This window comes from Schistocerca cancellata, chromosome 1, assembly GCF_023864275.1.
Source record: "Schistocerca cancellata isolate TAMUIC-IGC-003103 chromosome 1, iqSchCanc2.1, whole genome shotgun sequence".
Classification (NCBI taxonomy): Eukaryota; Metazoa; Arthropoda; class Insecta; order Orthoptera; family Acrididae; genus Schistocerca; species Schistocerca cancellata.
Window position 1 is genome coordinate 319,171,102 of NC_064626.1, and position 25,008 is coordinate 319,196,109.

Genomic DNA, 25,008 nt, shown 5'->3' on the forward strand with positions numbered 1-25,008 from the left:
CTGGATGCCGTGACAGGTGCGAAACTTCTTCTCCTCCTGCCCCCAAAACTTTAAACTGTCCTCCTCGTCTGTGGATTCGGAGTTACCGTAGCGTCGGGCGAAGTCCCTGTCTTTGCCACGGCCACAGTCGACGGACTCTTAACGCGTCCTTACACAGAACGAAACAGCTGACGTTGACCTGGACACGGACGGGAAGTCCATCCTCACGAGACAAAGCATCCGCATCAGATGGGACATGCTAGTTAACGTCGTTTGCTACCGTAACGCTATCCAGCGGCAGCTCTCGGCGGTATCCGGCTCGCAAACTACACAGTTTGTTTCCTACGTTAGCTCAATTGAGACTCATGTTTCCTCCCATGATCGTATGCTAACCATGTTATTCTGTCTTTAGTATGCGTAAATAAAAACTTCATGTTGTAAAACAAAAAGGGAAGTTCCATTTTCAGTCAGTAACGACATCAGCTTATAAGCACTCCGTCTTCAGGCCACGAGTGGCCTACCGGGACCATCCGACAGCCGTGCCATCCTCAGTGGAGGATGCGGATAGGAGGGGCGTGTGGTCAGCACACTGCTCTCCCGGTCGTTATGATGGTATTCTTGACCGAAGCCGCTACTATTCGGGCGATTAGCTCCTCAATTGGCGTCATGAGGCTGAGTGCACCCCGAAAAGTGGCAACAGCGCATGGCAGCCTGGATGGTCACCCATCCAAGTGCCGACCACGCCCGACAGCGCTTAACTGCGGTGATCTCACGAGAACCGGTGTATCCGCTGCGGCAAGGCCGTCAGCTTATAAGACTTCACAAAATCGGATAAACTCCTGAGCGAGAGCACGCTTATGTTTACATAACATCGAATATTACAGAAATTATTTCGAGTAATTTAACCCTCGAGCGGGCGAGCCTGTGTATAAAGAGCGCCAACGAAAAATATAATGATTTTGTGCGGTTCTATTTTTGTTTCACATCTGCCAACCTATACCTATTCCTTCAATATTGCTTCAGGAAACACAGCGATAAATTGTGTTGTCGTACGTCCAAGTGATCAGCAGTAATATAAAATACAAAGCGAGCTAAGCGAGAAATAATTTACGATCAGTTCAAGAAAACGAGCTCAGTTACGAACTAGCAACATAATCCCACGTTGAGGCAGTTGTCTACGAGATAATTAGTGGTCGAATAAGCAGCTGAACGAGATCTGATGCAACTGCACTGCTTAATGCTTCGAATACGTCGTTACTTTCTCTTTAACATCTGTCCTTGGAAAAAGAGAGTTATATCTACATCTACATCTACATGAATACTCTGCAATTCACATTTAAGTGCTTGGCAGAGGGTTCATCGAACCACAATCATACTATCTCTCTACCATTCCACTCCCGAACAGCGCGCGGGAAAAACGAACACCTAAACCTTCCTGTTCGAGCTCTGATTTCTCTTATTTTGATGATCATTCCTACCTATGTAGGTTGAGCTCAACAAAATATTTTCGAATTCGGAAGAGGAAGTTGGTGACTGAAATTTCGTAAAAAGACCTCGCCGCGACGAAAAACGTCTTTGCTTTAATGACTTCCATCCCAACTCGCGTATCATATCTGCCACACTCTCTCCCCTATTACGTGATAATACAAAACGAGCAGCCCTTTTTTGCACCCTTTCGATGTCCTCCGTCAATCCCACCTGGTAAGGATACCACACCGCGCAGCAATATTCTAACAGAGGACGAACGAGTGTAGTGTAAGCTGTCTCTTTAGTGGACTTGCATCTTCTAAGTGTCCTGCCAATGAAACGCAACCTTTGACTCGCCTTCCCCACAATATTATCTATGTGGTCTTTCCAACTGAAGTTGTTCGTAATTTTAACACCCAGGTACTTAGTTGATTTGACAGCCTTGAGAATTTTACTATTTATCGAGTAATCGAATTCCAACGGATTTCTTTTGGAACTCATGTAGATCACCTCACACTTTTCGTGATTTAGCGTCAACTGCCACCTGCCACACCATACAGCAATCTTTTCTAAATCGCTTTGCAACTGATACTGGTTTTCGGATGACCTTACTAGACGGTAAATTACAGCATCATCTGCGAACAACCTAAGAGAACTGTTCAGATTGTCACCAAGGTCATTTATATAGATTAGGAACAGCAGAGGTCCCAGGACGCTTCCATGGGAATCACCTGCTATCACTTCAGTTTTACTCGATGATTTGCCGTCTATTACCACGAACTGCGACCTTCCTGACAGGAAATCACGAATCCAGTCGCACAATTGAGACCCCATAGGCCCGCAGCTTGATTAGAAGTCGCTTGTGAGGAACGGTGTCAAAAGCTTTCCGGAAATCTAGAAATACGGAATCAACTTGAGATCCCCTGTCGATAGCGGCAATTACTTCGTGCGAATAAAGAGCTAGCTGCGTTGCACAAGAACGTTGTTTTCTGAAACCATGCTGATTACGTATCAATAGATCGTTCCCTTCGAGGTGATTCATAATGTTTGAATACAGTATATGCTCCAAAACCCTACTGCAAACCGACGTCAATGATATAGGTCTGTAGTTCGATGGATTACTCCTACTACCCTTCTTAAACAGTGGTGCGACCTGCGCAATTTTCCAATCTGTAGGTACAGATCTATCGGTGAGCGAGCGGTTGTATATGAGTGCTAAGTAGGGCGCTATTGTATCAGCGTAATCTGAAAGAAACCTAATCGGTATACAATCTGGACCTGAAGACTTGCCCGTATCAAGCGATTTGAGTTGCTTCGCAACCCCTAAGGTATCTACTTCTAAGAAACTCATGCTAGCAGCTGTTCGCGTTTCTAATTCTGGAATATTCCATTCATCTTCCCTGGTGAAGGAATTTCGAAAAACTGCGTTCAATAACTCCTCTTTAGCGGCACAGTCGTCGGTAACAGTACCATCGGCACTGCGCAGCGAAGGTATTGACTGCGTCTTGCCGCTTGTGTACTTTACATACGACCAGAATTTCTTCGGATTTTCTACCAAATTTCGAGACAATGTTTCGTTGTGGAACCTATTAAAGGCATCCCGCATTGAAGTCCGTGCCAAATTTCGCGCGTCTGTAAATTTTAGCCAATCTTCGGGATTTCGCGATCTTCTGAACTTCGCATGCTTTTTCCGTTGCCTCTGCAACAGCGTTCGGACCTGTTTTGTGTACCATGGGGGATCAGTTCCATCTCTTACCAATTTGTGAGGTATGAATCTCTCAATTGCTGTTACTACTATATCTTTGAATTTGAGCCACATCTCGTCTACATTTGCATAGTCAGTTCGAAAGGAATGGAGATGGTCTCTTAGGAAGGCTTCTAGTGACACTTTATCCATTTTTTTAAATACAATTATTTTGCGTTTGTTCCTGGCGGATTTGGAAGAAACGGTATTGAGCCTAGCTACAACGACCTTGTGATCACTAATCCCTGTATCAGTCATGATGCTCTCTATCAGCTCTGGATTGTTTGTGGCTAAGAGGTCAAGTGTGTTTTCGCAACCATTTACAATTCGCGTGGGCTCGTGGACTAACTGCTCGAAATAATTTTCGGAGAAAGCATTTAGGACAATCTCGGAAGATGTTTTCTGCCTACCACCGGTTTTGAGCAAGTATTTTTGCCAACATATCGAGGGAAGGTTGAAGTCCCCACTAACTATAACCGTATGAGTGGGGTATTTATTTGTTACGAGACTCAAATTTTCTCTGAACTGTTCAGCAACTATATCATCGGAGTCTGGGGGTCGGTAGAAGGAGCCAATTATTAACTTAGTTCGGCTGTTAAGTATAACCTCCACCCATACCAATTCGCACGGAGTATCTACTTCGACTTCACTACAAGATAAACCACTACTGACAGACACAAACACTCCACCACCAATTCTGCCTAATCTATTTTCCCTGAACACCGTCTGAGACTTCATAAAAATTTCTGCAGAACTTATTTCAGGCTTTAGCTAGCTTTCTGTACCTATAACGATTTCAGATTCTGTGCTTTCTATTAGCGCTTGAAGCTCAGGAACGTTCCCAGCACAACTACAACAATTTACAACCACAATTCCGACTGTTCCTTGATCCAAGCACGTCCTGTATTTGCCATGCACCCTTTGAGATAGCAGCCCACCCCGTACTTTCCCGAGGCCTTCTAACCTAAAAAAAACCGCCCAGTCCACGCCACACAGCTTCCGCTACCCGTGTAGCCGCCAGCTGAGTGTAGTGAACTCCTGACCTATTCAGCGGAACCCGAAACCCCACCACGCTATGGCGCATGTCAAGAAATCTGCAGGCAACACGGTCGCAAAACCATCTGAGCCTCTGATTCAGACCCTCCACCCGGCTCTGCACCAAAGGTTCGCAGTCGGTTCTGTCAACGATGCTGCAGATGGTGAGCTCTGCCTTCATCTCGTAAGCAAGACCGGCAGCCTTCACCAAATCAGATAGCCACTGGAATCCAGAGATAATTTCCTCAGATCCAAAGCGACACACGTCATTAGTGCCGACATGTGCCACCACCTGCAGCTGGCTGCACCCTGCGCTCTTCATGGCATCCGGAAGGACCCTTTCCACATCAGGAATGACTCCACCCGGAATGCACACGGAGTGCACACTGGATTTCTTCCCCTCCTTAGCCGCCATATCCCTACGGGGCCCCATTACGCGCCTAACATTGGAGATCCCAACTACCAATAAGCCCACCCTCTGTGATTGCCCGGACCTTGAAGGCTGAGAATCATCCTCCGAAACAGGGCAGGCAGCTGCATCTGGCTCAGCCAGAGACAGTGCCTGAAACCTGTTTGTCAGACGCACCGGGGAGGCTTTCTGATCAGCCTCCGGGGACGTCTTTCGCTGCCTGCCACGCCTTGGAACGACCTCCCAATCAACCACAGGCGAGGGCTCAGCCCCACTGCGGGCAGCAACCGGGGCAACAACAGCGGCAGACCGATCTGGGGACAGACGGGACGAGGTTGACATCCCCATGATACCCAAGTCCGGCTCCCCACAGTGGTGCCCATTGGCAACAGCCTCAAGCTGTGCGACCGAAGTCAGCGCCGCTTGCAGCTGTGAGCGAAGGGATGCCAACTCAGCCCTCATCCGAACACAGCAATCACAGTCCCTGTCCATTCTAATCGATGTTGAACAACAGTTACTGAAACACGAGTCCGTGCCTAGATAACGCAAGGGAAACACGCAAAGAATGTTTTAACTAACCGGTACAAATGCCTAACGACTGCGCTACAATCTGCCTGAATTTACGATTACAGTAACTAAGACTCGAAATTACACCTCCTTTACGAAACTCACACGCAATTTAAGTAATAATCTACGAAGTAAACACTAAAGCGCGATGCTACAACTCTCAAATACTATAATACGCCCGAAATTTATGAATTAAACAATGCAAGTACCCAAAAACACGCAAAGAAATTAAGAATTAAACTATGTAACAAATAAGTAAGCTAGGAGTACACGACTTGCTGCTGGCAGCTGCTGATCCAACGGCGGCAGGGAGCACACTCATAGTGAAAATTTATTTCATTATTGTTTAATGAAACAGTAGTTTAGCTCATATTATGTATGTTTATCTTCTCCTTGTTTAAATAAACTAAGATTAAACTGTGATTTTGATCATACTTGACTTGCCTTGGTAACATCAGGGAATCTACTCTCTTCGTGTGTACAAAGTGCGCCGCGAGCCCGAACGTGTTATGAAAAACGGCGCGCCAGTTCGAGGGTTAACAAAAAGACCTCTCAACCCTTTTGAAGACACGGAGGTGAAAGAAAATCTGGATACAGAAAGACACTAACAACCGAAGCTCTACCTAATCTCCTAGTTGGCCAATTAAATGTCTCTCCCATTTCTGTCTACTAGAGACGGACAGAATAAAATGAATGCCACCTACTTTATGACATCCAAACCATTAAACCCATATCCTTGAGAGATACTTGATAAGGGTAACAGGGTTTCAATTTTTCCTCCAATGCAGAACTCAATCGATCGATAAAGTTGAAATAATTGTAAATCCCAAGAAAGACGTTTTATTTTTCTGATGAATTCTTCTCGGGTTATCAGCCGAGTGACTTCGCCAGAAGATGATGGGTACGAAACTCATTGAAACGTTGCGACAAGACGACGCCACCAGTCGGCTGATAACCCGAGAAGAATTCACCGGTGGAATACGCCGAGAAAGACTGCAATCGCACGTTTTACTTCATTTCCATGGCATCAGACCAATTTCCAGCTGTATAAGTGACGACATAATCATCTAAAATGAAATCTGCTACTGAATACACCATCGACTGAACACGAAATATAATGCAAAAACCATACCAGCTATCTTTTCTCTCAGCAGAGTGATACAACCCACTGCACACCAAAGATGACCGTACAAACACTTATACAAGCTTCACAGTTGTAAGCGGGCAATGTAGGTTGTAAAATTCTTTTAATAATTCCCACAAGTAAACTCGGTTTCAATCCTAACGTAAACATTCACTTGCGAACGTCACTAGATTTCAGAACTGGTCGGTAGTTTAAGTTTTATCTTCCATGAAGCACTGTCCAGCCACCTGTTTTGCAATAGGACGGACCGGGTGAGCAGTAATTTACGGTTGCTTGCTGATGACGCTATGGTCTAAGGGAAGGTGTCGTCTAGCGACTGTAGGAGGATACAAAATAACTTCGACAGAATTTCTTGTCGGCGTGGTGAATGACAACTTGCTATAAATGTAGAAAAATGTAAATGAATGCGGATGTATAAGAAAAAGAAACCCTTAATGTTCGGGTACAGCGTTAGTAGTGTGCTGTTTGACAGTCACATCGATGAAATATCTAGGCGTATAACACTGCAAAACAACATGCAATGGAATGAGCACGTCACGTTGGTACTACGGAAGGCGAATGGTCGACTTAGCTTTATTTGAAGAATTTTGGGGACGTGTAGCTCAACTATAAAGAAGACGGCGTGTGGAACGCTGGGACGATGCATTATTGAGTGCCGCTCTAGTGTTTGGAATCCCGACCAGGCCAGTTTAAAGGAAGACATCAAAGCAATTCAGAGACAGGCTGCTAGATTTGTTACTGCGAAGTTCGATCAGCACCCATATATTACGGAAATGCTTTTTGAACTCAAATGGGAATTCTTGGAGGTAAGACGACGTTGTTTTCGCGAGGCACTATAGAGCAAATTTAGAGAACCGACATTTGAGGCCGAAAGCAGAACGATTCTAATGCTGCTGCTTCGCGTAAAGACAACGAAGATAAGATGAGAGAAATCAGGGCTTGTAAACAGTCACTTTTCGCTATCTCTATTTGCGAGTAGAACAGGAAAATAAACTAGTAGTGGTACAGGGAGCCCTCCGCCATGCACCGTACCGTCGCTTGCGGAGTGTGTATGCAAATAAAATGTAGATAATAATAGCTACCACGGGACCCGTGCGAACCCTTCGCACTTTTATAGTGTTAAATAATGGCAGTATTTGGAATAAGTGTAGTCGTTGATGTAAGGGTAGTTCTGCAAATGAAGAAAAAACGCCTAGAAAAATGAACTTAAGGACGTGAAATAATGATCATGAATTTATGATACATTCTTATGTATGCATTTCCATGCATATAATTTTTAACAAAATTCCTGACAGAGCATTACAGTACTTCGGTGTAATCAATATTTGACTTTGACAATATTTGAACTGTATTGTCGTGTAGTTTTTGTTTTTCGTTTTCCTCAAGGGATACAAAAATGTTAGTTGATTTATTATCCTTGAGAAGCTAAATACAGTTGTGCGTGAGTAAAGACGGGATTTGGTAAACACATTTCTGCTCTCTGAAGCCTTTGTCTCTGCGACTTGTTTATAGTGATCGCAAGCGCAATTCTAATAGTCAACTGTCTTTTTGTCAATATGAAAAGACACCCTTGAATCAGATTGTGTCAGATTTCTCGGTGGTATTACAACAGCCTTCCTGGTGTCAATCAGCAGAGCATTAACAGTAAATTCAATGGCTTTTCTTACAACCATGCGTGCTACATTGTCTAAGCACTGTTTAGCGTTCAGGTTTCTTGTCAACATGACAATATTGTTTTTCTTTAGTATAAGTTTATGTGGAGGTAATCTTGACTGATCTAATAAATATAAGAATGCTACAGGATGTTTGTCGCCTCGGAAAGTTTATTCGTTTAGAAAAGTCAACTTGTACAACAGGCAGAAATAATGGAATATCGCAGTGTTCACGGTTATTATCTATGACATTGCTGTATACAAATTATCCAGTTAATAAGTACTTTAAAAAAATAAAATTGTATTTGCAATAAAATAATATGAAAAGAGACTCTTATTCGTAAAATATAGATATGAAGCTGGGTATCCATGATGCCCTATTTCCTGTCACAAGTCTCTTTTCATGTTAAAATTTTCCACAGTCAGAAAGTTTCAGCGCAATGCAATGTCAGAAGCCGGTAAAAAAACCTCCTAACGATACCTCATTAGTACCTGTACGATTATTATATGTTGAGAAAAATGGATGTTGACTTGAGAAATAGTAAAGGAAGTTCAAAAAAAGTGTCGAATGCTTTGAGAGGTGGAAGAACTCATCGAAACATGAAAAATAAATCGAATAACTTGGGTGTAGAAATGCCTACTTTCAGCGATAAACACGTGTTTACAAGAGGTGTTCAACGTGGCGGTCCTTCATGACAATGCACCTCTCTGCCCTCCGGCGTAAGGAGTGACGCACCCTTTGGAGTATACCTGGTTGTTGTACCTGCTGGCACGCATTGATTCGCGATGCTGTAATGTCCGCACATCGTTGATTGCCGTGGCGTAGACCAATTCCTTCGTGTCCCCATAATCAAAAGTCTAGTGGACTGCGGTCTGGGCATGAACCACCCCCCTACCCCTCCCCACCCCCCTTTCAGACCAATCCAGCAGTTCTGAAATGTCTGCGTAAATGTTCGCGCACATTGAGACGAAAATGTGCTGGTGCGACATCATGCAAGAATCACATTTATACATTTGTATTCGTTGCTGCAATGGCACAGCCTCCAGCAAGATGTGCAAAACATTAATGATAAAGTCCAGGTAATGAGCCCCAGTTAACCTATGTGGTAGCACGTATAGCCCTATTAATCTACCGCCAAGTACGCCTGCCCATACGTTGATTGAGAATCGGTGTGGATGCCCTCTTTCCTGAGGTGCTTGGGGATTTACATGTGCTCATACATGCTGGTTATAGCAACTCACAATACCACCTCCTGTGAGCCCTGTCTCATCTTGGATGTGAACTATGGATTTGAGGCAGTCTTCTGGAACAGGCATTGACAGAACCGCCGTCTGCCATGATGATCCTGAGGCCTTAAGGCTTGAAAGGGCCGTAGATGATAGGGATATACCATCTTTTCATGAAGTACCCTCCAGATAAGAGAGTGAGACACGTCTTCTGCTGCTGCTAAACATCGTCGCACTCTATAGTCCGATCCATAAACGATGGCAGTTCGCGCATCTCGAGTCAAAAAAAAATGGTTCAAATGGCTCTGAGCACTATGGGACTTAACATCTATGGTCATCAGTCCCCTAAAACTTAGAACTACCTAAACCCAACACCCAGTCATCACGAGGCAGAGAAAATCCCTGACCCCGCCGGAAATCGAACCCGGGAACCCGGGCGCGGGAAGCGAGAACGCTACCGCACGACCACGAGCTGCGGACCAGTCTCGAGTGACAAATAGGGATTGCATTGACGATTCCAACCGACAGTTGCGGTACGCGTGCTCGTACTTTCCGCTTGAAGAAAGCGTATATCCCGCAAATTACGCCTCTCGCTTGCTGCTGCAGAATTTATCATTAATACCACCACCAGCGATGACAATTCGCAACAAATGGAATAGAAATTCATTAAACAATTCGCTACGATCACGTTTAATGCTCGCATTAGCTACGGCATTAACAGCAAAGCGCTCAAAATACTACTGAACGTTCACTGACTTTCGGAGAATGCGTGACGTGGGTGGGGTGCGCAGAACAAGCCTAAACTCGACTGCCGTAATACGTGACTCCAACAACAGTCCCAGGGGTTTCTTGCCCAGAAAGCGCGCCTTCTCCTCTGTCAGGCGTGCGGGTCGTGCGGACTGTGCGATGTCTTCCACAGTCAGTCTCCCGAGGTGCACAGGTACCTGTGTCCCTCAGACGTTGGTAAAGTTTGGCGAACAGCTTATCAGAGGGAACTCTGCCTTATGAATAGTTTTCAGCGTAGGGGATACGGGCTCGCAGGCTACGTCATTTGCTAAACCACAACAGAATATCATAACCGCCATTTCACTTGTCGAGTAGCAGGCTTCCGTTGCTAACAAGTGGTGGAACAGAGAAAATGTAAATGTACCACACCTTTTGTACTTGCCACACATATGGGAATCCACGTTTGCAAGAAAGTAAAAACACTATGATAGGTACCCAGGGTTGAGTGTACTCTACAATGACGCACACCAACAGAACGAAAACTAACGTAGTCTACAACACGAATCGAACCACACAACTGACTGCGGACCACCTAATGGTAGGTAGAGTACCGTGAATAAGACTACATAACAACCTGCTGACTCATTTGGCGGAGGGTCAATGCAACGACTGTTCTAGTATCCGGAACTACACTACTGGCCATTACAATTGCTACACCACGAAGATGACGTGCGACAGACGCGAAATTTAACCGACAAGAAAAAGATACTGTGATATGCAAATGATTAGCTTTTCAGAGCTTCCACACACGGTTGGCGGCGGTGGCGACACCTAAAACGTGCTGACATGAGGAAAGTTTCCAACCGATTCTTCATACACAAACAGCAGTTGACCGGAGTTGCCTGGTGAAACGTTGTTGTGATGCCTCGTGTAAGGAGGAGAAATGCCTACCATCACGTTTCCGACTTTGATAAAGGTCGGATTGTAGCTTATCGCGAATGCGGTTTATCGTATCACGACATTGCTGCTCGCGTTGGTCGAGATCCAATGACTGTTAGCAGAATATGGAATCGGTGGGTAATACGGAACGCCGTGCTGGATTCCAACGGCCTCGTATCACTAGCAGTCGAGATGACAGGCATCTTATCCGCATAGCTGTAACGGATCGTGCTGCCACGTCTCCATCCCTGAGTCGACAGATGGGAACGTTTGCAAGACAACAACCATCTGCACGAACAGTTCGACGACGTTTGTAGCAGCATGGACTATCAGCTCGGAGACCATGGCTGCGGTTACCCTCGACGCTGCATCACAGACAGGAGCGCCTGCGATGGTGTACTCAACGACGAACCTGGGTGCACGAATGGCAAAACGTCAGTTTTTGGGATGAATCCAGGTTCTGTTTACAGCATAATGATGGTCGCATCCGAGTTTGGCGACATCGCGGTGAACGAACATTGGAAGCGTGTATTCGTCATCGCCATACTGGCGTATCACCCGGTGTGATGGTAGGGGGTGTCACTGGTTACACGTCTCGGTCACCTCTTGTTCGCATTGACGGCTATTTGAACACTGGCCGTTACATTTCAGATGTGTTACGACCCGTGCCTCTACCCTTCATTCGATTCCTGCGAAATCCTACATTTAAGCAGGATATTGCAGGACCGCATGTTGCAGGTCATGTACGGGCCTTTCTGGATACAGAAAATGTTCGACTGCTGCCCTGACCAGCACATTCTCCAGATCTCTCAACAATTGAAAACGCCTGGTAAATGGTGGCCAAGCAACTGGCTCGTCACAATACGCCAGTCACTACTCTTGATGAACTGTGGTATCGTGTTGAAGCTGCATGGGCAGCTGTACCTGTACACGCCGTCCAAGCTCTGTTTGACTCAATGACCACGTGTATCAAGTCCGTTATTATGGCCAGAGGTGGTTGTTCTGGGTACTGATTTCTCAGGATCTATGCACCCAAATTGCGTGAAAATGTAATACATGTCAGTTCTAGTATAATATATTTGCCCAATGAATACCCGTTTATCATCTGCATTTCTTCTTGGTGTAGCAATTTTAATGGTTAAAAAATGGTTCAAATTGCTCTGAGCACTATGGGACTTAACTTCTGAGGTCATCAGTCCCCTAGAACTTAGAACCAATTAAACCTAACTAATCTAAGGACACCACACACATTCATGCCCGAGGCAGGATTCGAACCTACAACCGTAGCGGTCGCCCGGTTCCAGACTGTAGCGCCTAGAACCGAGCAATTTTAATGGCCAGTAGTGTAAGCGTCGCGCAGCCCTTTCTGCAAGCCCTGGTTTATCTTGAAAAGTATGCGTTTCCGGACCCATGTTTACTGTAAATTTTTTTTTTTTTTGTTTTTTTTTTTTTTTTTGTTTCGATGATTACTACCACCTCTCGAAGCATTAGACACTTTTCTTTAACACCCTGTGTAAGTGATAGGTTTCATTTCTGCGAGTTTCATGGCATTTATTTTGTTGACAGTGTGTTCTCTTGACGTATTTTAAACTCAATAGTCACTTAAGATGCAGCGATCTTCTTATTAGATAAAATTACCGTCCTCAACATGTTTATATCGGAATGTTTAGCTTTTCTTTCCACTATTGCGTTTAGCTGGTAGGGTCTAATAACACACAAGTATTGCGTGAATACAGAAGACTAAGGAATTTAGTTAACAGAGAATCTAGGAAAGCAAAAGAAAATTTTCTTGAAGAAATGTGCAGGGAAGTGGAAGAAAATATGCAAAACGGAAGAACTGATTTAGCCTACAGAACAGCAAATCAATTTTTAACAAACTTAAAGCAACACTCTCAGGCACAATAGAAAATAAAGAGGGGAAAATGCTGTTTGGTGAAGATATGGCGAAGAGATGGAAAGAATACAAAGAGGAGTTGTATGCCGGAACACCTGTTTCGGAGAAAGTAATAGGAAGAGAAGAGCAAGTAGACGAAGATGACAAGGGAGATGGCATTCTGCAAGAAGAATTTGACAGAGCTCTAAAAGAACTACGGGACAACAAAGAAACAGGTATTGATGACATTCCTACACAACTAATAAAGAATGCTGGTGACAGCATGAAATTAGGTCCATATATAACACAGGAGAGATACCGACAGACTTCCAGAAATGTATCATTGGTCCTAAACCAAAGAAGGCAGCAGCTACAAAATGTGAACAGTACCGAACTCTAAGCCTAATATCACATGCATCAAAAATTCTCATAAAAATAATTCTGAAGAGAATTGAAGAGAAGGTGAAGGATATGCTGAATGAAGATCAGTTTGGTTTCAGAAGAGGATTGGGAACTAGAGAGGCGATTCTGGCACTGAGACTCGTTATCGAAAAGCCATTGCAGAAAAATAAACCAACTTATATTGCCTTTGTAGACATGGAAAAGGCATTTAATAACGTTATCTGGCAAGAGATGTTCAGAGTGCTGAGGAACAGTGGAATAAAGTACAAAGACATCCGTGTGATACTCAGTTTCTATAAGAATGAGGTGGCAGTGATTAGGAACTGTCACCAGGAACAAGAAGCAAATATTAGAAAAGGGGCAAAACAAGGATGTGCTCTCTCTCCTCTTATATTCAATGCTCACATCCAGGACGCTATGACCAAGTTCGAGAAACTACTGAGGTGGGGATCAAAATTAATGGGCAGAAGATAGACATATTACGTTATGCAGATGATATTGCTACAGTCACGGAGACAAAAGAAGATCTAGAGGAAATCCTCAGAACAATGAAAAAATTCTATGCAATCAGTATGGAATGAGAATAAACAAGAAAAAGACTAAAGTGATGATATGCAGTACAGGAGCAGAATATGAACCTCTGAGAATGAGAATTGGAGGAGAGGAGCTGGAAGTGATAGAGGAGTTTTCTTATTTGGGAAGCAAAATCACAAGGGATGGTAGAAGCCGGAAAGAAACTGCGAGCAGAATACAAAAGGCTAAAATTGCATTTAATCGGAGAAGGAACTTACTCACAAGCAACAACATCAGTCTGAAAATAAGGAAACGTATCATGAAAGGTTTCGTTAGGAGTGTGGCCCTATGCGGATGTGAAACTTGGACAATTGGAAGAGAAGAGAGAAAACGGCTAGACGCCCTGGAGATGTGGTGCTATAGAAGGATGACGATCAGCTGGAGAGACAAAGTAATAAATGAAGAGGTGCTTAGAGATGTTCAGGAAACTAGATCTCTGTGGAGGGACACCCAAACAAGAAGAGACAAACTTGTAGGGCACAGCCTACGACATAACAACATCATTGGAACAATAGCAGAAGGAGCTACTGAGGGAAGGTATCGGCAGGGGCGACCAAGGATATCATACATGCAACAGATCATGAATGACGTTGGATGTAACACATACGTGGAAATGAAGAGGAAGGCAGACAGAAGGGAGGAATGGCGCTGTGCTGCAAACCAACCTCAGGGTTGAACACCGAAAGAAAGGAAGAAGATTGCCGAGATGCTTCGGGAACTCAAATGGGAATACGTGGACGTAAGGTGAAGGTTTTTTCGAGAAACACTATTGAGAAAATTTAGATAACCATCTTTTGCTGACTGCAGAACGATTCTAATGACGCCAACATACATTTCGTGTAAGCACCACGAAGATAAGATACGAGAAATTAGAGCTCATACGGAGGCATATATAGGTGTTTTCGTAAGAACGTGCAAAAATTTAACAGGACATAAAGGATGCTCCATTGAACAGTTTGAGGTAGGGAACCTGTGGTCAGAGAAGCCAGCTTTAGGAGGTAACAGGAATAAAATCAAATTACTGTTCTACTTTTTTTACATTAGTTACAGTTAACTCCAAATACCATCAATGACACAATGAAAGTACCATTTGTACTGTATATCACAAAATATGCTGAAACTGACGGCCATCAGCCTCACTGCAAGCATGACATCGGCGAACAAGATTCTGATGCACTCCTAGCAAATATCCCTGGTGTGTTTCGAATCACACCACAGGCAGCTTCAATTCTGGCGACTGATTCCACCTCCGTATCCATAGTGGTCTCATACAGATATCCCCATAGGAAATAATCAAGGGGATTCCGGTCAGGTGACGTCGCAGGCCATGGAATAGGGCCTTCCCTTCCAATCCAGCGACCAGGCAGAATTAAGATGGCTGCGGACATCCAAACTAAAGTGAGGCGGTGCCCCGTGATGTTGTACCAACATCCTCTCTCGGATACCAGAGGGTACGTTCTCCAACGACTCAGATAGAACTCTTTGCACGAACCTCAAGTGCAGATGGCCATTCAGACGGTCAAGTAGAAGATATGGCCCAATGAGATTGTCGCCTACAATGCCGACCCAGATATTCGCAGCAAAACTCACTTGATGGTGTGACTCTCCTACGGCGTGATGGTTTTCCTCAACCCACACACAGCTATTCTTGCTGTTCGAAATACCGTCACGATCAAATGAGGTCTCCTCAGTAAACAGTACGATTTGGAGGAAATCTGGTCGACCAATCCATGCTGACCGCGGTGGCCGAGAGGTTCTAGGCGCTTCAGTCCGGAACCGCGCGACTGCTACGGTCGCAGGTTCGAATCCTGCCTCTGGCATGGATGTGTGTGATGTCCTTAGGTTAGTTAGGTGTAAGTAGTTCTAAGTTCTAGGGGACTGATGACTTCATATATTAAGTCCCACAGTGCTCAGAGCCATTTGAACCATTTGACCAATCCATTGTTGGAGCAACCCTGACACAATGCAACTCTTGGTGCAAAGCCAGTCATAAGTACTGCATGGACTCGTTGTGGGTGATACGGGTGTAAGTGTTGTGCACGGATTACTCGCCACATTCTAGTATGTGCGGCGCCCATTTCACGTGCAGTACGACGAGTACTTGTAGTGCGGTCCGCTGCAATACGTTCCAGCGCCTCCTCTTCAAAATTGGGTGTGCGAGAAGTCCTCATGTTGCCAGGTCCCTCGTTTCTTCTTTCGAATGAACCAGTCTCCCACATTCGTCGCTCGAGAGAAGTAAATGTTGAGACGGATGACGTCTGTTAGAAAATCGTCCCTATACAGTCTTTTACCAGTGAGAGCACTGCAACGTGCTTCCCCATACACAAGGTGAATGTCAATGAGTTCTGCAAAACTGTACCGGTACTGCTCCATGGTATTGTTACTGTACGTCTCTGAATATCACTGAGTAATAAGTGGGTCTGTCGTTGATTCATAGCACGTTCTGTCATGGGACAATGTAAATATGATACAACAGAGCCACCTTATGGACAAGTAAAGTAAACAAACCTGCATCATGACTTCCTAGTAATCAGGCTCGTCGTCCTTTCTTGCTTGCAGGAAATAAGGAATGTACAGTACATGTAAATAAACAGCACAGTGCATGTAAACTTGTACGCATGTTAGTTGTAAATAAGATTCAAAACAGTAATTCTACCCAAAACAGCAGATAAGTTTACTTCCCTATCTCTTTAAGCTGGCTTCTCCAGCCCCAGGTTCCCTACCTCAAATTGTTTGGTGGAGCTCTCTTTATGTTGTTACATTTTTGCACGGTCTTGCAGAAACACCCTGTAGACAATCGTTTCCACCATATGCCCCCCCCCCCTCTATTTGGAAGTGGAACAGAAGAGGAAATTACTAGCTGTGGTACATGGTACCCTGTACCACGCACAGTTCTGTGGCTTGCAGAGTATGTGTGCTGATATAGACGTTTTCCCTTGAACTCTACTGGCTCTTATCACGTGTTCGTCAGCTAAGTGGATGCTATCAAACTGCTCACGTAGCAAGTCACTGAGGTTATGAGATAATGGTCGAACAACAAAAAGCTACAAGATCATAAGCGTACCGGAGGTGTGAGCATTATTTTACAACATAAAAACAAAAGTCAGTGTATTGCGTAAGTAAGTCAGACAAGATGTCTATGTCCGACTGCCAATTAGCTATCCTCATTTAACTCAAAAATGGTTCAAATGGCTCTGAGCACTATGTGACTCAACATCTTAGGTCATAATTCCCCCAGAACTTAGAACTACTTAAACCTAACTAACCTAAGGACATCACACACACCCATGCCCGAGGCAGGATTCGAACCTGCGACCGTAGCAGTCCCGCGGTTCCGGACTGCAGCGCCAGAACCGCTAGACCACCGCGGCCGGCCCTCATTTAACTTTCTTTTAAATAATAGTAATAAGGGTCTTTATGTTCTTACCATTCCACAACAGGGTATTATCCTTTGTAGGCGCATTACTAAGCACAGAACCATCCTTGTAGACGTCAATATGGAATTCGACTGTTTTCTGAAATTGTCTTAAATGATTAAGTTTGTCATTCTATGCTTCTTGAATTTCAGTATTATTTTATAAATAAGAAAATGAAATTCAAATAATGTGAAAGCCCGCTAAAATGCTCCATTCGAATCATGTGATGCCTGTGACGTCATTGGCTAACTCGCTGCTCCTTTGTCATAACGCTAATTCACAGTGATGTCTTGTTTTGGAATTAACGTTTCGGAAAATGCGTTACAAATGGTGTGTAGTACCATACTGTACAAATACATCTATAAACACTCCTGAAAAGTTCTTTTTGAGTGTTCCAGAGAATGAGAAGATGCGTAAAAGATGGTTGAACTGTACCGGCAAATTGCTACCATGTCGAAGCATAAGTTAACTTACGTCCGAGATATGCTTTCCCACAGTTACAACGAAGGACATAATCATTCAATGAAATTAAACTCCAAGACTCAATCGTCGTTTTATCCACCTACACGTTAATTATTCGGTAGCACAGCTGTTATAACGGTAGACCGTCGAATTTTATAGGACGATGTCCATAGATCGCTGGTTCTAATCTAACCCAAAAGAACATTTTAACTTATTTTTAAACCGATTCGAGACTGCTCTAATATAAAAACTAAACGACAATTATAAAACTTCACTACACCAATCAGAAACAGAATATTATTCGTTTTCCTTGCTGTTTACAAGCGCTTACATATGCGATCGCTACTGACACACGTCACGTTTTAAACGATATATTGTAGTTTATGTGACCACACACTTTTTACTTTATTAGAAACAATGTTTATATCTTCGTACTGTCCAGCTAGGATTCTTACTGTTTAAACTTTTGCAGTTTCATCATCTTACAAAAAGATGAAGTAAGTCTGCTTCAGACGGTAACGTTAAATTACACTCAGAAACATCACAGCCCTTTTGTTTGTGACACCTGCATGTTGTACACGTTTTATATCTCTCCGCATAACCTCATCGTCCTACACCTCGTCGTACTGTGGGCGTATGGCGATATTTTCACTGTTAGCAATCCTTTCCAAAAGAGTGAATTGTTTGTTGGCAAAGTAAATCCATTTACCTTCTGTTGCCCATTCTCAGACAGACTAATTTGATGCTATACATAATACATTCCACAATCGAAACAGCTGCTACAATCAGTTCTTCTAAGGCTTTGTTCGTATTTCATGTAACACTTTTAAAAAAATTTGACCATTCGATGATTTGAACCTGTAACCCTTACTCTGCGCCCCCCCCCCCTTTTTTTAATCTCATTTTGTTCGTTACATTTGTACGGGGCGGATGTCCCCTGGTACCCGTTGAAGTTCATTGTTGATCCATTCACTCAGCTTTTTCTTACATAGGGCAGCTAACCCTCTGACCGAAGACGCTGAGCTACCGTGCCGGCGTCAGTGAACGCATGCTGAATAAAGAGTCTCTGCTGAGTCTTCTAGGAAGGAAATCAGCACTAAGTTTGGATAAGAATAATTTTATTTTGCTTTGGGTCGCAGCTCATGACTGATAGTCGACTGAATCTAGTTATAATATACGGACCCATTTGTAAGGAGTTCTCCAAGTCTTTAGTTTTGAGCGAGTTTAATTATGTTGCAGGGAAGAGGCAAAAGAATATCCGTCGTTGAACATTTCGCAGCTCTAAATGGGTGGAGTATAAAGGCACCAACTTTCGCAAGGCTTCAATTATCACCATTCACAAAATTCCTTCCTATTGTTACTTAGAAGTTGTAATTCCGTTTTCCATTATTAAATAGCTAAACTGTTTGGAGAAAAATTACGTAACAACCTCATAACTTCGGCTAACGCTCCTACAACACGCGTATCGCTTCGTCTTACTACCGGCCTGTGACGTCACCGGAGCATCAGACAATAAGAGAGCTTTTTCGATCACGCGACCAGATCTTGATATTAAATGATTTTTTAAGATTTAATTACATAAGAATAACAGATATATTTTGAGAATATTGATCGTAAATGCTGTTTAAAAGTTATAATGAATCAGAATAACAGTAATCCGAAACATATTTTTAACACAGGAAAATAGGCTATTGTCTTACATTCACAAACACGCGCGCGCAAAACCCAGTTTCCAGTGACCCCCAGAGACAAAAGGTAATACGTTATGGCTCTGAGCACTATGGGACTCAACTGCTGAGGTCATTAGTCCCCTAGAACTTAGAACTAGTTAAACCTAACTAACCTAAGGACATCACAAACATCCATGCCCGAGGCAGGATTCGAACCTGCGACCGTAGCGGTCTTGCGGTTCCAGACTGCAGCGCCTTTAACCGCACGGCCACTTCGGCCGGCGGTAATACGTTATGTTTTATTTCTAATGACGCTAACTCGTTGTGCCGAGACACCTGTTAGTATGTAGGACGCACGGTTTGTACGAACCGCGAAGTTAGACGACGTGAAACTGACTTAGTCATCTGATGACAGATCTGCATGTGTATCTGAGCCCACGCTGAGTGCAGCGCTTCCGGACGAGCTGAGTGTTTCGGAGACAACTTTAAGGTCTTGACGGTATTCACTCAGATATCTCGAACAATAAGTTGCGTAATAAACTGCGGATCTTTTCTCTAAAAGATCCTCTTCTTACCAGTCAGACAATCACAATTTGTGTGTTACAACAACATAAAGATGATTTCGTACACCAAAACAGTCGAATGTGTCATACCCATGACTGATTCTCAACAAGCAGTGGTCGTCTTAACTGCGGGCCGCGAGCTGCATGCGACCCCAACCAGGTATTCATCCGGCCTGCTGTTGTCAGCTGTACTAGCGACAAGGGCTGTCGATAAAATATCGATTTATCTATAGCATTCCTCAAAATATCGATATGCGCAGACTACTTTTTTTCGATATATCGACGTGTCAGTTCTGAAATGGCAATATCGAGAGCCGATTTTTTATTTTATGTTACTTTTTTCCCCAATATTCGCTAAATATTTGAAGTTTTTCTTTTTAAATACTAGTAGAACATAATTTTACTTTCACCGTGTGAAGGAGTCTCACTACTTTTTGAGCTTTCATCACGTCCAGTCTTTCTCTTCGACTTTGTGAAGCAAGTATATAGGGTGTTACAAAAAGGTACGGCTAGACTTTCAGGAAACATTCCTCACACACAAATAAAGAAAAGATGTTATGTGGACATGTGTCCGGAAACGCTTAATTTCCATGTTAGAGCTCATTTTAGTTTCGTCAGTATGTATTGTACCTGGGTTCCCGGGTTCGATTCCCGCGGGTTCAGGGATTTTCTCTGCCTCGTGATGACTGGGTGTTGTGTGATGTCCTTAGGTTAGTTAGGTTTAAGTATTTCTAAGTTCTAGGGGACTGATGACCTTAGATGTTAAGTTCAATAGTGCTCAGAGCCATTTGAACCATTTGATGTACTGTACTTCCTCGATTCACCGCCATGATTTCATATGGGATACTCTACCTGTGCTGCTAGAACATGTGCCTTTACAAGTGCGACACAACATGTGGTTCATGCACGATGGACCTCCTGCACATTTCAGTCGAATTGTTCGTACGCTTCTCAACAACAGATTCGGTGACCGATGGCTTGGTAGAGGCGGACCAATTCCATGGCCTCCACGCTCTCCTGACCTCAACCCTCTTGACTTTCATTTATGGGGGCATTTGAAAGCTCTTGTCTAGGCAACCCCGGTACCAAATGTAGAGACTCTTCATGCTCGTATTGTGGACGGCTGTGATACAATACGCCATCCTCCAGGGCTGCATCAGCGCATCAGGGATTCCATGTGACGGAGGGTGGATGCATGTATCCTCGCTAACGGAGGACATTTTGAACATTTCCTGTAACAAAGTGTTTGAAGTCACGCTGGTACGTTCTGTTGCTGTGTGTTTCCATTCCATGATTAATGCGATTTGAAGAGAAGTAATAAAATGAGCCGTAACATGGAAAGTAAGCCTTTCCGGACACATGTTCACATAACATATTTTCTTTCTTTGTGTGTGAGGAATGTTACCTGAAAGTTTGGCCGTACCTTTTTGTAACACCCTGTAGATGGCACAAAGAAGAAGTTCGACTGCACTGGGAGGAGGGGGGTGGGAGGTTATGTGAATGGAACAACAAATCCAATGTGAAGAAATAGCGCACCAGCTGCGTTAAAAAACGATTGCTGTTTCTGCACATCGGCATTCTTCAAAAATAGTTGCTGAAACTGATGAACAAAAATCTAAAAGACAAGATTGGTCTTTGCGTTGGGCGGAGACGTGTAAGGGGCAGTGCTGACGTAATCGGTGCTCGGTGCTACCAATAGAAACTGCGACGTTTAACTTGACCACGCAATTCTGACAATAGAACTGCTAGATCGCAGACGTTTGCAGAAATAAAAGATAACTGGGAAGTCGACATAAAGTGTTCGAGACAAATCCTATATGTAACGAAACCGAACGACGGACCCATCGGACACCGTTTATTGAGCCACTTACCTGCAGCTACCATTGTTAGCAAAGTGCTTATCGCCAAGCGTGAACGTGCATCGTTACCCTTTTAATTCTTGCTCTAAGGGGAGAAGCAGATGTACAGAATATCTAATAAGCCAATACTTAAATATACAGCTTTAAAACAGGTAGTATATTTACAATGTGCAGCCATACGTCGATATGTATTCCGTCGATATATCGATAATCTTTTCCGACGTATAGAGAGCAAATGACGATATATCGGATTCGCGATATTCTTATAAATATCAACGGTCCTACTAGCGACCCATTCCGGCTTCAGTTCTAAGTATCTATTGCCAGACGAGTTTCCGCAGTAGCGGTAAATTTGCTTACAGGGCACTGCGTAGAGTTATGATTAAAAATCGGAGAACAACGTTAGGTAACTGAATATTATCATTTTCGTATAAATGAAACGATTTAAGCAGCACACGCCCTTGTTGGCGTACTGCAGGGCCTAAGGGCGTGAGTGGACTGTGCGACTGCAACCCGCTAATACTGACAAGGGAACCTCCCCATCGCACCCCCCTCAGATTTAGTTTTAAGTTGGCACAGTGGATAGGCCTTGAAAAACTGAACGCAGATCAACCGAGAAAACAGGAAGAAGTTATGTGGAACTATGAAAAAATAAGCAAAATATACAAACTGAGTAGTCCATGGGCAACATAGGCTACATCAATGTAAATCTGAGCATAGGAGCGCCGTGGTCCCGTGGTTAGCGCGAGCAGCTGTGGAACGAGAGGTCCTTGGTTCAAGTTTTCTCTCGAGAGAATATTTTAATTTCTTTTTCAGACAATTATCAGAGTTCAGGCACTCACACATAATCAACTTCGCTCTCCAAAATTCCAGGACATGTTCAGATTTGCTTGGACATATGCAGGATTTGACGGTCTACACACGGAAAAATTTGATAACGTTAAAAACATGTTTTGACAGAGCACAGAGAAAACTGTGCGACTGTGAAACTGTTGCATTCATTTGTTGGAGTTTATGTGACACACTCTTATGTTTTCATCACCTTTTTGGGAGTGATTATCACATCCATAAGAAAACCTAAATCGGGCAAGGTAGAAGAATCTTTTTACCCATTCGCCAAGTGTGCAGGTTAGGTGGGTCGACAACATATTCCTGTCATGTGACGCACATGCCGTCACCAGTGTCGTATAGAATATATCAGACGTGTTTTCCTGGATCAAATGTTTTCGGTTCCCATTGGAGAGGCACGTCCTTTCGTCTACTAATCGCACGGTTTTGCGGTGCAGTCGCAAAACACAGACACTAAACTTATTACAGTGAACAGAGACGTCCATGAACGAACGGACAGATCATAACTTTGCAAAAATAAAGTTAGTAAACTTTTCGCTTGAGGAAAGGTTTGAACCACGGACCTCGCGCTCCGCAGCTGCTCACGCTAACCACGGGACCGCGGCGTTACCGTACTCACATTGTCCTTGATGTTGCCTATGTTGCCCATGGACTACTCAGTTTGTATATTTTGCTTATTTTTTCATAGTTCCACATAACTTCTTCCTGTTTTCTCGACTGATGTGTGTTCAGTTTTTCAAGGCCTATCCACTGTGCCAAGTTATAACTAAATCCGAGGGGGGTGCGATGAGGAGGTTCCCTTGTGAGAGCCGTGCATCAAAGGCGCCGCCCGCCCCCTAAACCGGCTCACTCATGGACAGAGCGGTCGCGCCAGCCTGCCTCGAGTATTAACATCGCTTCAGTGGTTCCTGAGGCCAGCATATACACTCTAATAGAAGCGAGCGGGGAACTTCAGTTAATATTTGTAGAGAAGGGAAGAGATGCATATAGCAACTAGCAGCCAAATCCAAGCATGTACAAACAGAAACACAAGGCAGAGATCTTTTAGTATATAACGTGTGTAAAAGGAGAATGCATGAATGCATTATAGTGGAAGCAGAAGATTAAGGTTCAAATGGTTCAAATGGCTCTAAGCACTATGGGACTTAACATCTGAGGTCATCAGTCCCCTAGACTTAGAACTATTTAAACCTAACTAACCTAAGGATATCACACACATTCATGCCCGAGGCAGGATTCGAACCTCTGACCGTAGCAGCAATGCGGTTGCACACTGAAGCGCCTAGGACCGCTCGGCCACAGCGGTCGGCGAAGATTAGGGAAGGTAAACTTTCCCCAGTGGATGTGCACCATCACTAAAATGATCAGAGAGAGCTTACTATAAACTGAAAAAAAAAAACACATGCACTAGTGAAAGTGAACCATCACTGTACTCGGCTAGGGAAAGTGTACAGTAGCATATTACGCACTAGTGAAGGTATACCTTCGCTACTCCCGGGTTATTATCGGTGCGTCCAACAATGCTACTAAGCATCAGTATGAATGTAATTGTCGTCATCTCGTTATTGTTATGTTATACAGCAGTGCAGTTGTGGATGACAGTAGTACAGTTGCGGTTTACAGTAGTGAAGCTGTGGTTGATATCAGTGCAGCTATGGTCGAATCAGTGAAATTCTAAGAACTTCTTAGAATGGAACAGGGAAATCTCAGTTATAATTCTGCCTTCACGGACAGAGGAAAGTATCAGTCACTTATAAGGAAGGCTACATCACTAAAATCTGGACGAAAGAGGGACGGCAACGACTACAAGTTTTTGAAGAGATATGAAGTGCTGGAAGTGAATCATCATCATCATCATCATCTTTGGTTTGTCTGCCTTGCGACAGGTTTTGACTGCATAGCCCTTCATGCGTCTCTGTCTTCTGCATTCCTCTTCATTCTTTGGTACCCTCCTTGTGGCCTGCTGACATCATCCAGCATCTGGAATCTCCACCTGCCCTTCCCTCTCTTTCCTGGAGCGAAACCTTCAATTGCCTCCACTAGAAGGCAATCTACTCTTAAATTGTAGCCTACCCAGTTTAGCTTCCTGTTCTTCACCGTCAGCAGCATCCTCCGTTCTTCTCCAACTCTCCTCAGTACTTCTTCATTCCCGACTTTATCACTCTAGCTGGTCTCCTCCATTTTACGACGTATCCACATTTCACAAGCGTCAATTCTCTTCTCATGCTGCTTTCTCAAAGTCCACTTTTCTGCTCCACACAAGGCTACGCTCCATATTAAGCACTTAACCAGTCGCTTCCTTAATTCCTTCGTTATACAACTTGTTAGGAGTCTTCTCTGCTTTTGAAATGCCTCTTTCGCCAGAGACATTTCCACTTCGATATCTTATTGGCAATCCATGTCTTCTTTAATCCAACTTCCCAGATACCTCTTACCTGTGAATGGAGTAAGC

The 25,008-nt window shown here is 43.8% G+C and overlaps 1 pseudogene; it reads right to left on the reverse strand.

The window, feature by feature from the left end:
* Positions 1-670: 670 nt before the first annotated feature.
* Positions 671-788, reverse strand: LOC126101016 (5S ribosomal RNA; annotated as a pseudogene).
* Positions 789-25,008: the final 24,220 nt, after the last annotated feature.